Below are 9492 nucleotides of genomic sequence, written 5' to 3'. Positions count from 1 at the left end.
CTTCTCCTTGTATGTACAAATCTCTAGGGGACTGGCTGGACTTATGGGGCCAGGTTCTCAGAAAATGGGTTCATGGGAGAGGTCTCCTGAACCTTCCAGCTCCATCCCTCTCTGTCCTCTGGGGAGCCAAGGTGGGCAGAGACCAAAGTTTGAAGGGTCCGTGATGTTCCTCAGCCCTAGAGTGAGGCAGCCCTACAGAGAGGCCTTCATGTCCACACTGGCACTCACTTACTGCTCCACCGCCACCAGCACCACCTTCCATGCTCACTGCTTAATAAGTCACCGCCATGACGCTGGGCTGGCCTGCATGGAGAAGATGCAGTCTGAGTGCACAGGTATAGCGACGATGGAAATAGAGAGCAAGGTCAACCTCTGGAAAATTCAAGACTCCCTCCCCAAAATCCACTTTCTCCTGAATGTCTGCAAAGTAAGCAAGATGTTGGGCATCATAGCCAGACTTGCAGAATGACCTTGTCCTCTGCCTGGGACAGAAAGGAAGGTGGGCAGACCCAGCCTCCCGTGTCAGGGAGACTCACGTGGTGGGTGTGGACCAAAGGGCTTCAGGACTCAGTATCCATACAGGTCAGCCCCTTTACTGAGCCAGGTCTGCCCGGCCCAGAGATGTGGGAGGGGCCCAGTCACGCTGACCACCACCCATGGACTGTGTAAGGTGGTGTCCGGGTCCAGGGAGTGGAGTGGGAATGGGGGAGAGCCAGAGTGAAAAAGACCCAATACAGAGACACAAGAAACCAGGCTCTTTAGGGCAGATTTCATCAGGAAGTTGTTCTGGAACTTCTTTGTCCCAGTAACACAAGCCATATCAACAAATGAGAACTTCTCCCCTTCAAAACCCGTCATGGTGCAATATAGAAAGTTGTGACACTGTTGGGAGCCTCTAACTGCCAACACTCGGAGGGCTAGGGCTTGGGTGCCTGAGAGCAGGCTCACAGCAATGCTTGCATGTTTTAGGTTTTTTTATACTGTATTGTGGTAAAATATACATAACGTATGATTTACCTTGCCTCTTCTATTTCAAGATACTACATAAATATTGTATTAAGGAATTAAGTTGTTTGTATTTGAATCCTCATGCATAAGGTTTGTTAGGTTGTATGTGGTAGCATATGTTTTTTCTTTAAGTTGTGGTAAAATACACATAACATACAATTTACCTTCTTAACCATTTTTAAGTGTATAGTTCAGAAGTGTTCAGTATATTCACGTTGTGCAACCAATCTCCAGAACTTTTTCATCTTGCAAAAGCGAAACTCTGCACTCATTAAACACAACTCCTCATTTCCCCTCTCCCCAGCCCTGGCCACTGCTTTCATTTTTTTTTTTAGGTGTACTCTGCATATGGTGAGATGCATAGATCTTAAGTGTAAGATTCAATGAGTACATCGTGTAACCACAAAACCAGTTAAGATATAGTATATTTCCATCACCCCCACAAAGTCGTCTTATTCCCCCTTTGTTTCTACAGTATTATTAACTATAATCACCATGCTTCAATCCCCATCCTCTACCTCAAGGCAACCAATGTTCTGATTTCCATCATCATAGATTAGTATTGCCTGTTCTAGAACCTCACATAAATGTAATCATACCACATGCATTCTTTCGTGCTGGCTTCTTTCTTTCAACATACTATTGTTCAGATTCAGCCACGTAGCAACTATCAGTCATGTAGCATGTAGCAACTACCATCATGTAGTTTGTTTATTTCTGTTGCTGAGTAGTATTCCATTGTATAAAGATACCACAATTTGCTTATTTACTCACCTGTGGATGGACATTTTGGTTGTTTCCAGTTTTTGCTATTATGAATAAAACTGCTGTGAACATTTTTGGACAAGTTTTTTTGTGACTATGTGTTTTCATTTCTTTCGGGTAAATACTTGGAAATGGAATTGGTGAATCATAGGGTAGGTGTCGTTTAACTTTACAAGAAACTGCCAAACAGTTTTCCAAAATGGTTGTAACATTTTATGCCCCCACCAACAATGTCTGAGTTCCAGTCATTCCATGTCCTCACCACCATTTGGTATTGTTGGTCTTTTTAGGTTTAGCCTTTCCAGTGGGTGTGTAATGCTGTGGCATAGTGGTTTTAATTTGCATCTCCTGATTAACACAGTGATGTTGAGCAATTTTCACTTGTTATTGGCCATTTGTAATCTTTTGTGACATGTCTGGGCAAATCTTTCTCTCTCTTTTATTTACTGTTTGCTTTTTTTTGTTGTCTTTTATTATTGATTTGTTGGTATTCTTTATATATTCTGGATAACAGAACATTGTCAGATATATATTTTGTGAATACTTCTTTGTAGACTGGCTTGCCTATTTTCTTAACAATGTCTTGATTTTTAAAATAATTTTGATGAAGTTCAATTTATCAATATATATTTTGTAATGGTTTGTGCTTTTTGTGACCTGTTTAAGAAACCTTACATTCTGCAAGGTCATGAAAATTTTCTCTTCTGTTCTCTTTAGAAGCGTTATAGTTTTAGGCTGTGTGTTCAGGTCTATAATCCTTCTTAAAATAACTTTTGAGTGTGATGTGAGGTAAAGGTCGATGCTCATTTTTTTATATACGAATATTCGGTTGTTCTAATACCACGTAAAATTAAAAAGTCTTTCCTCATTGAATTACCTTGGTGCCTTTGTTGATAATCAGTTGATCATCTGTGTATGATATACTTCTGGACTCTGTTTCCTTGATCCCATTGTCTATTCTTATGCCAATACCACATTGTCTTGAGTACTGTAGCTTTACAGCCAGTCTTATATCAGGCTGTGAAAATCTTCTGTGAGATAGCGTGTTTTTGAAATACCAACCCATTCCCTCCAGTATGTATCCTTTGCCCTTCTCACCACTCAAGCAGTTCTGTGCTGATTGACAGAACAATCCCAAGGTGCAGGGTACACAAAAAAGGGGGCCTGCCTGGCTTTGATTTTGAAAGCCCAAGTCCTTAGGGGAATAGAGACAAAAAGTTTGGGGAAAACAGCATGGTAGAGAGCAGCTCCCCCCTCCACTTCCAGTCAACAACCTTCTAAGACTAGAGAAAAATCCCCTAGGCTGGATGGAAGGAATTAGAGAGAGTGACTATGCACCCCTGTGTCTGGGGTTAGGATCTCAGGAGTCATTGAGACCTCAGAGAGGCATGAGGTAGTCTTGCAGAGCCTCCCCAGTCTCCAAAGGCCCAGGAGCAGCAGAATGAGTCCTAGACCCTCACTGTGGGCCAGGGAGAGCTGTGCCCTGATGGGGCTGTGCGTTGGAACAATGACCCTCCCAGCAGAGGTATGGACAGGTGGCCCTGAGAAAGTCCCCCAAGGCATTGGCTCTCTGTGAACCTCCCAGAAAATCAGTCCTGACCATAAGACAAGGGGAAGGGGGTCATGAGTTGACTGTGATAAATGTTTTGTCACTCTGGTGGAAAAGTGTCTCAGCTGAGTATAGGAAAGGAAATAAAGTAATATCTCTTAAACATCTGAATTTATTGCTTAAGGTTTATTCTGGCTTTATATGGAAATTGTAACAAACTACATTTATATGGTTAAGGTTAATGTTAATAAAGAGTGATGATGGAGGAGAGGACCCATCATTTCTGATGGGAGAGGAGCTGGCAGGGAGTAATCAGGGAGCGCCCTGGCCGGTCCGTTTACCTGCCCCACTTATGTTCCAGCCCCTTCATTGGACCTCAAAATGCTACCAAACAATTCATCCTCATAATATGTACTTCTGTGTTCTAGTTCCTCTGTCCTGAAATGCCTTAATAAAGTCCTTCCATTTAATGCATCACTCTCGTCTTGAGCAATTCAAAGGACATCCCTGTGGGTCCCAAACAATATCTCAAGATCATTATGGAGCAAAGCTTAGAGGTGAGCTCCATTTCCCACGTGGTAGTGACTGTCTGGGGAGCTGAGGCTCAGAGTGAGGGCAGAGTCTTGTCCTGGTTGCAGAGAACATTGAGGTGGGGCTGCCTTGTGCTTCACAGTCCTGGCGTTATTTTCCATGCCATCCATGTCCTGACTACGCCCATCGTAGGTATGGGGAAACTGATGCTTCAGCCCTCTTATTAAGTGTCAGGGCAGTCTTGTTGGCATGTTGTTTGGTTTATATTAGCATGTTCAGCTTGTACCTTAACTCCAGGAATGTAAAATAGACATTTCAAAATGCCTTGAGTTAATACATCCCTTTGCTGTAATCCCATTTCCACCAAGTGTTCAGAAATGGGACACATGGAAAATGGAAAATAGACCAAAAATAGTTGCTTGACTGGCACCATGGACTAGGGTGTACAGGAGAGAGTAAACACACACACCCACTGCACACACGCACCCTGCAGGTTGGGCCCTGGATTAAGGCCCTTTCAAAGCAGCCAAGGCTGAACTGCCAAGTTGAGGGTTGCCCCAGGCCTGGCTGTGCTGGGGTGAGGCCCAGGGTGCTTGGGTCAGAGAAACACAGTGTCCTGGAGCTCAGTGAGAGCCCCTGCACCCACTGTCCGGAGGCCAAGAAAGGTGTTGGGGCTGTCACTCCATGCCGAGAAGGCCGTCATCTCTCAGGGGTTGCAATAAGGGGAACAGGTCAAAGGAATTCTGGCTCATTGCTAATTAAAGCCTAGCTCCTCTCTAGGGTCCTGTGGTCTCCTTCTCCTAGCACAGGGTCCCGGCACATGTCTAAGTGGCCCTGCTCAAGGGAGCACTGAACTCATTCACCCTCCCAGCAGTTGGGCTGTGACGCGCATGGGCCTCTTACTCATCCCGAAGTCATCGGTCGTGTTTCCAGGAGTATGAGTAATTTGGGGAGGGTAGGGGAGAGGTGATGTTGAAGAGGCAATGTGGCCCAGAATGAGCCCTCATCCCTATTACTCCAAAGCTGAAAATGCTACTCTTTTTGAGAAAGGATACATCCTTTATCTGGTCCAAAGTGTGGTGTGTGTAAGTCTGTGTGTGTGTTTGTAGAATGCTGGCAGTTTAAGGAAATGGGAAACCAAAGTAATAGGACTTCTCCCTTCATTCCTAGGCAGCTGACAAAGTGTCATCGCTCAGAGGAGGGATGCCAGTAGGGTACCTTTCAGACTTATTAATAAGATATGAACTTACATTTGTCTAGCATGTTATCCCATTTCTCCTTGCTAGCAGAACTAAAGCTCAGGTCACACAAGTTGCTAATGTCCCACCACTGGGAGCTGGGATTAGAACTCAGGTCCCTGGACGAGTCCAGCCCCGCACCTCTGGACCATGAGAGCTTCCTCTGAGCAGAAGGCTTTGCCAGCCTTTAGGCTTCTTTTCTCTGCAAGATCAGCTTCCCGAAGCTAGGCTCAGCCTGGACCTGACAGCTGTCCCCACCCTTCGCTGCACCATGCTCTCACAGAGGTCCCAGCAGTAGGTGCTCCTGGTGAACTTCAATTCCAGATCATTTTTCCCTCCTCGTGCTCTGGGGTTTGATGGTCTGCAGGGTAGAAACTTCCAAGGCAATACCAGGGGGAAGAGCCAAGAGACCACATGTAGAATGGAGAGTTGGTGAGCTGGTCAGCCAAGACCGTGAGAGGTGACCGAGCCCTAGGAGTTACATATAGGTATGTCAGCTCCGGATTGGCCGAGGAACCTGGTGTCTTAACCCTGTGCCTGAGTTTCTTATGTTTCCTGCTACATTTCTCCCCAGAGAAAGGTTGGAATGCATCCTTAGTTCCTTGGAAGAAGATCTTGCAGGAAACACACCTGGAAACGGATCTCCCATTTCATGAGCACCTGCTGGGTTCCTGGACCTTGTGCTGTTTTACATGTATTACTTTTTGGATCTTCACAAAAATTCCCTGTGAGGCGGGTAGCAGTATCTTCATTATACCGATGAGGATACTGAGGCTTCAGAGCTTATGTAACTCAGGCTACATCACCCAGGGAGGCAAAATTGAATCCAGATCTGACAGCTCAGTGCTCATTCCACCAAGTCATCCTGCCTTAGAAAGTCGCCAACAGCATAGGAAACATATCCTAGACCACCTCATCTCAGACTAATCTCAGATCGTGATCAGAGAGAATGACGTTGTCATGGGGGAATGACTTCTTGAGACCAGAGCCTATTATCAGCTGAAATGTGTTCCCTCCAAACTCATATGTCGCAGTCTAATGTGATTGAATTTGGAGAGAGGGTGTCTTTAAGAGGGTCTTTAAGTTAAAACAAGGTCATTAGGGTGGGCCCTAATGCAAGGTGACTGGTGTCCTTAGGAGAAGAGGAGATTAGGACACAGAAACATAGAGAGGGAAGACCATGTGAAGACACAGCCGAGAAGGTGGTCGTTTGCAAGACAGAAGAGGGGCTTCAAAAAAAACCCAACCCTGCAGATATCCAATCTTGGAATTCTCGCCTCCAGAACTGTGAGAAAATACATTTCTGTGTCAAGTCACCCAGCCTCTGGTACTTTGTTATGGCAGCCCTAGCAAATTAATTCAGAGCCCACTTTAGCGATTGTGTCTGTGTTCCTAGCCCCTGCACACAGTAGGCGCTGAATCCACCTTTGCTGCCGGGCTGCAGGGAGGAAGCGCCATGAACAGCGTGCCTCGCCAATAGGCAGAGAGAATTCAAATTGCGATTTTTGCAACCAGCCTCTGTCGTCCTGTTGAAACTTCCTGTTTCTGAGGAACAGAGATTTTTACAGATCCCGGAGGGCATCCAGTAAACCCAGCAGCTATTACCAAATAATTCTGGTTTTGATGAACTCAGCAGGTATGAATCAGAAGGAGGCAGGCAGAGTGGCGTTTCTCTTGAAATATACCCAAGGTTAAACATGAGAGGGAGAAGCAAAAATAGGCTTAGGGATTTATTGCCAGCAAGGAAATATTGGCAATAGCAGCACCCCAGGCCGGGTGGAAACGGTCTTTCCTTCCTTCTACGTGGAACTGCAGCCACCGTGGGCCTAGGCGAGGCTGATGCTGCTGTGGTTCATGCAGAAGCAACCTCTTGGTATCCAGGGGCCCATCCTCATGGTTCTCAGCTGTGTTTCCTATTCAACAAAGAGAATTCCAGGGGTGAGGGTCCCTCAATCCTCTTGGTGGGCTGTGGCCTAGAGGAGGACCTGGCTCCAATTCCTCCAGGAGGGAGCCCTGGTGGCTTCCCCAGAGACGTGGAGGTTTGGGACAAGGAGCATAGGGGTCCACACAGGTAGGAGCCCCCCAGCTCCTGACTCTGGGAGCTCTCGATCCCATGATGGGATCAGACAGGGCTTGGGTAAGAGGGTCGAGATGGGCAGGCCACACATCACAGTGAATCCTGGCTGTTTTAAGGGCATCGCCTGAAACTGGCCATGGCTAGGGAGGAGGTGTAAAATATCGTGGAAAGTGAGTTCAGGCTGGAGGTGCTAGGGAGGCCTTTTGGTGGCTGGGTTTGGAAGCAGCTGAGAGCTCAGACAGCCCTGGCTTCTGATTCTGGCTTTGTCACCTATTGGCTGGGGGCCTGGGCAAGTTCGAGTGGCTCCCCCACCTCAGCCTTTTCATCCGTCTCCTGGGGGAAATCAGATGCACCTCTGTGGGTCACTGGGGGGTGGCATGAGGTGATGTGTGATAACACCAGCGCATGCCAGGCCCCTGTAAGGGCTCCGTAACTGGAGCCAGTCCTGTCTCCTGAGTGAGCCGGTCACCCTTCTGTCAGAGGCACAGGAAGGGTCTCCTCTCCCAAGAGGGGATCTGACTGTGCTGTCCTGGGTTTACACGTTCGGGGTCCTCACTGCCAGGAGAACAGCGTCTTAACTCTGTTAGGATCTCCCTTCCTTTACATCTTCCATCTTATTTCTCACTACCTCTCCCTTCACCCTCTCAGGAACTACTTACAGTTCCCCAAACCTCCCCACCCCCAACCTCCGTGCCTTCAAGCACGATGCTCCTTCCTCTGCCCAAAACTCCCTTCCCCTCCCTTCGTCTGGCTCCTGCCTACTCCTCCCACGACTTATCCCACACATCCCCTCCCCACCTTCCCCTTCCCTCCTGGGGGGCAGTCTTTCCTGGCCACTCCATCTGAGTGGAGGCATGCCCCTGGTCTCCAGTCACATCTCCCTCTGCCCCACCCCCGCACACCCACACTCTACAGTGGAACCATCTTTCCCTTCCAGGCCACGAGTTCCCAGGGTCCTGTCAGTTATCTCTCCCTACCTGGTGCCTAGTCCAGTGTCTGCAACATAATAACAGCTCAATAAATGTGTGTTGAAAGAATTAATGACTTGCTAAATGAATGACTTCTCCTAGATATGGGGGCCAGTCTCATAAATGAGTCACAGGGCCCCAGTCACCGTGCCTTGCCCCCACCCACTGACCTGGGTGAAACACTCCCCGTGATGACGTCACTAGTTACCCTTAATTCTCAGAATCACCCATGCCTTCTTCTTTCTTCTCCTTTTGCTCCTATCTGCTTCTCATCCCCCTCCTCCTCCTTCCTTCTCTTCCTCCTCTGGGGGTGGCACAACTAAATAAGGCAATGCTCCCCAGGGCTGGTGTGTTGTCATGTCAGTTATGATTCTCAGGTGATGATGAGGTAGAATCCTGAGACTGATCCCCAGATGAGAAGGTGGGACAGATAAGATTCCTGTGAGATCCCCAGGACTGGACAGACACAGAGACTCTGCTGCAAACATGGGACTGTGGTGCTCTCTAGTTAAGTCAGGAAGAACCTGGGAGGACGTAGGTGGGAGAAAGAGAAGGGTGTTTCACTGAGAAGGCCTGGGCTGACAAGAATGGGCATGTGGTGTGGGAACCTGGCAGAAGGATTTGGCCTCTTGAAGCCTCCACATTCCGAGGCATCCCTGGGTCCGGTGGGGGGTGGGGCAGGCACCACCTTTGCCCGCATGCTCATGCTTGGCTGCCCACGATCATCCTCTCCCAACCCAACTCAGATAATCAGGCCAGAGCCCAGAGGTGACTGCTCCAGCCATGAGCCCCCACCAACCCCAGGGGACACTCCTGCCTCTTTTGCCCTCCTTTCCTTTGCCCTAAGACGCCTCCCATTTCATTAAACGTCATGGAGGTGTTTCTGGCTTAAGTTAAGAAGAGTTGGCCATTCAGAGCATCCCTCTAGATCACTGCCATTTTCCTGCTATGTACTTTTCCATGAGAATGAAAAAGTAAATTAGGGCCCTGCTTCTGGAAAATTGATGTTTATAGGATCATGAAGAGAACAGATGGGATATTTGTGACTCTTTTAAAAAAAAATACCACAAATATCTAAATAGAAGGCAGCTTCTGGAGAAAAATAGAAGGCTGGAGAAAAATAATGTTATAATGAATAAAAGGACTGTTACCTCATGTATCCAGTGGAAAATGTATAGGATGAATTGACCCAAAAAAGTTGGTTTTTAAATAAGTAAAAGTAAATGAACCCAAGAAGGGTAGATAAATCAAAGGGTGCTTCTTGATAAGTTCTTAAGGGGCAGAGGGGTGCTCGTTGGCCACAAAGCAGCACCCCCTTGTCTGTTTCCTCACTGGACAGTGACCCTGGAGGGCACA

This window comes from Equus asinus, chromosome 6, assembly GCF_041296235.1.
Source record: "Equus asinus isolate D_3611 breed Donkey chromosome 6, EquAss-T2T_v2, whole genome shotgun sequence".
Classification (NCBI taxonomy): Eukaryota; Metazoa; Chordata; class Mammalia; order Perissodactyla; family Equidae; genus Equus; species Equus asinus.
The sequence above is the reverse complement of the archived record's forward strand: the minus strand, read 5'-3'. Positions refer to the sequence as shown.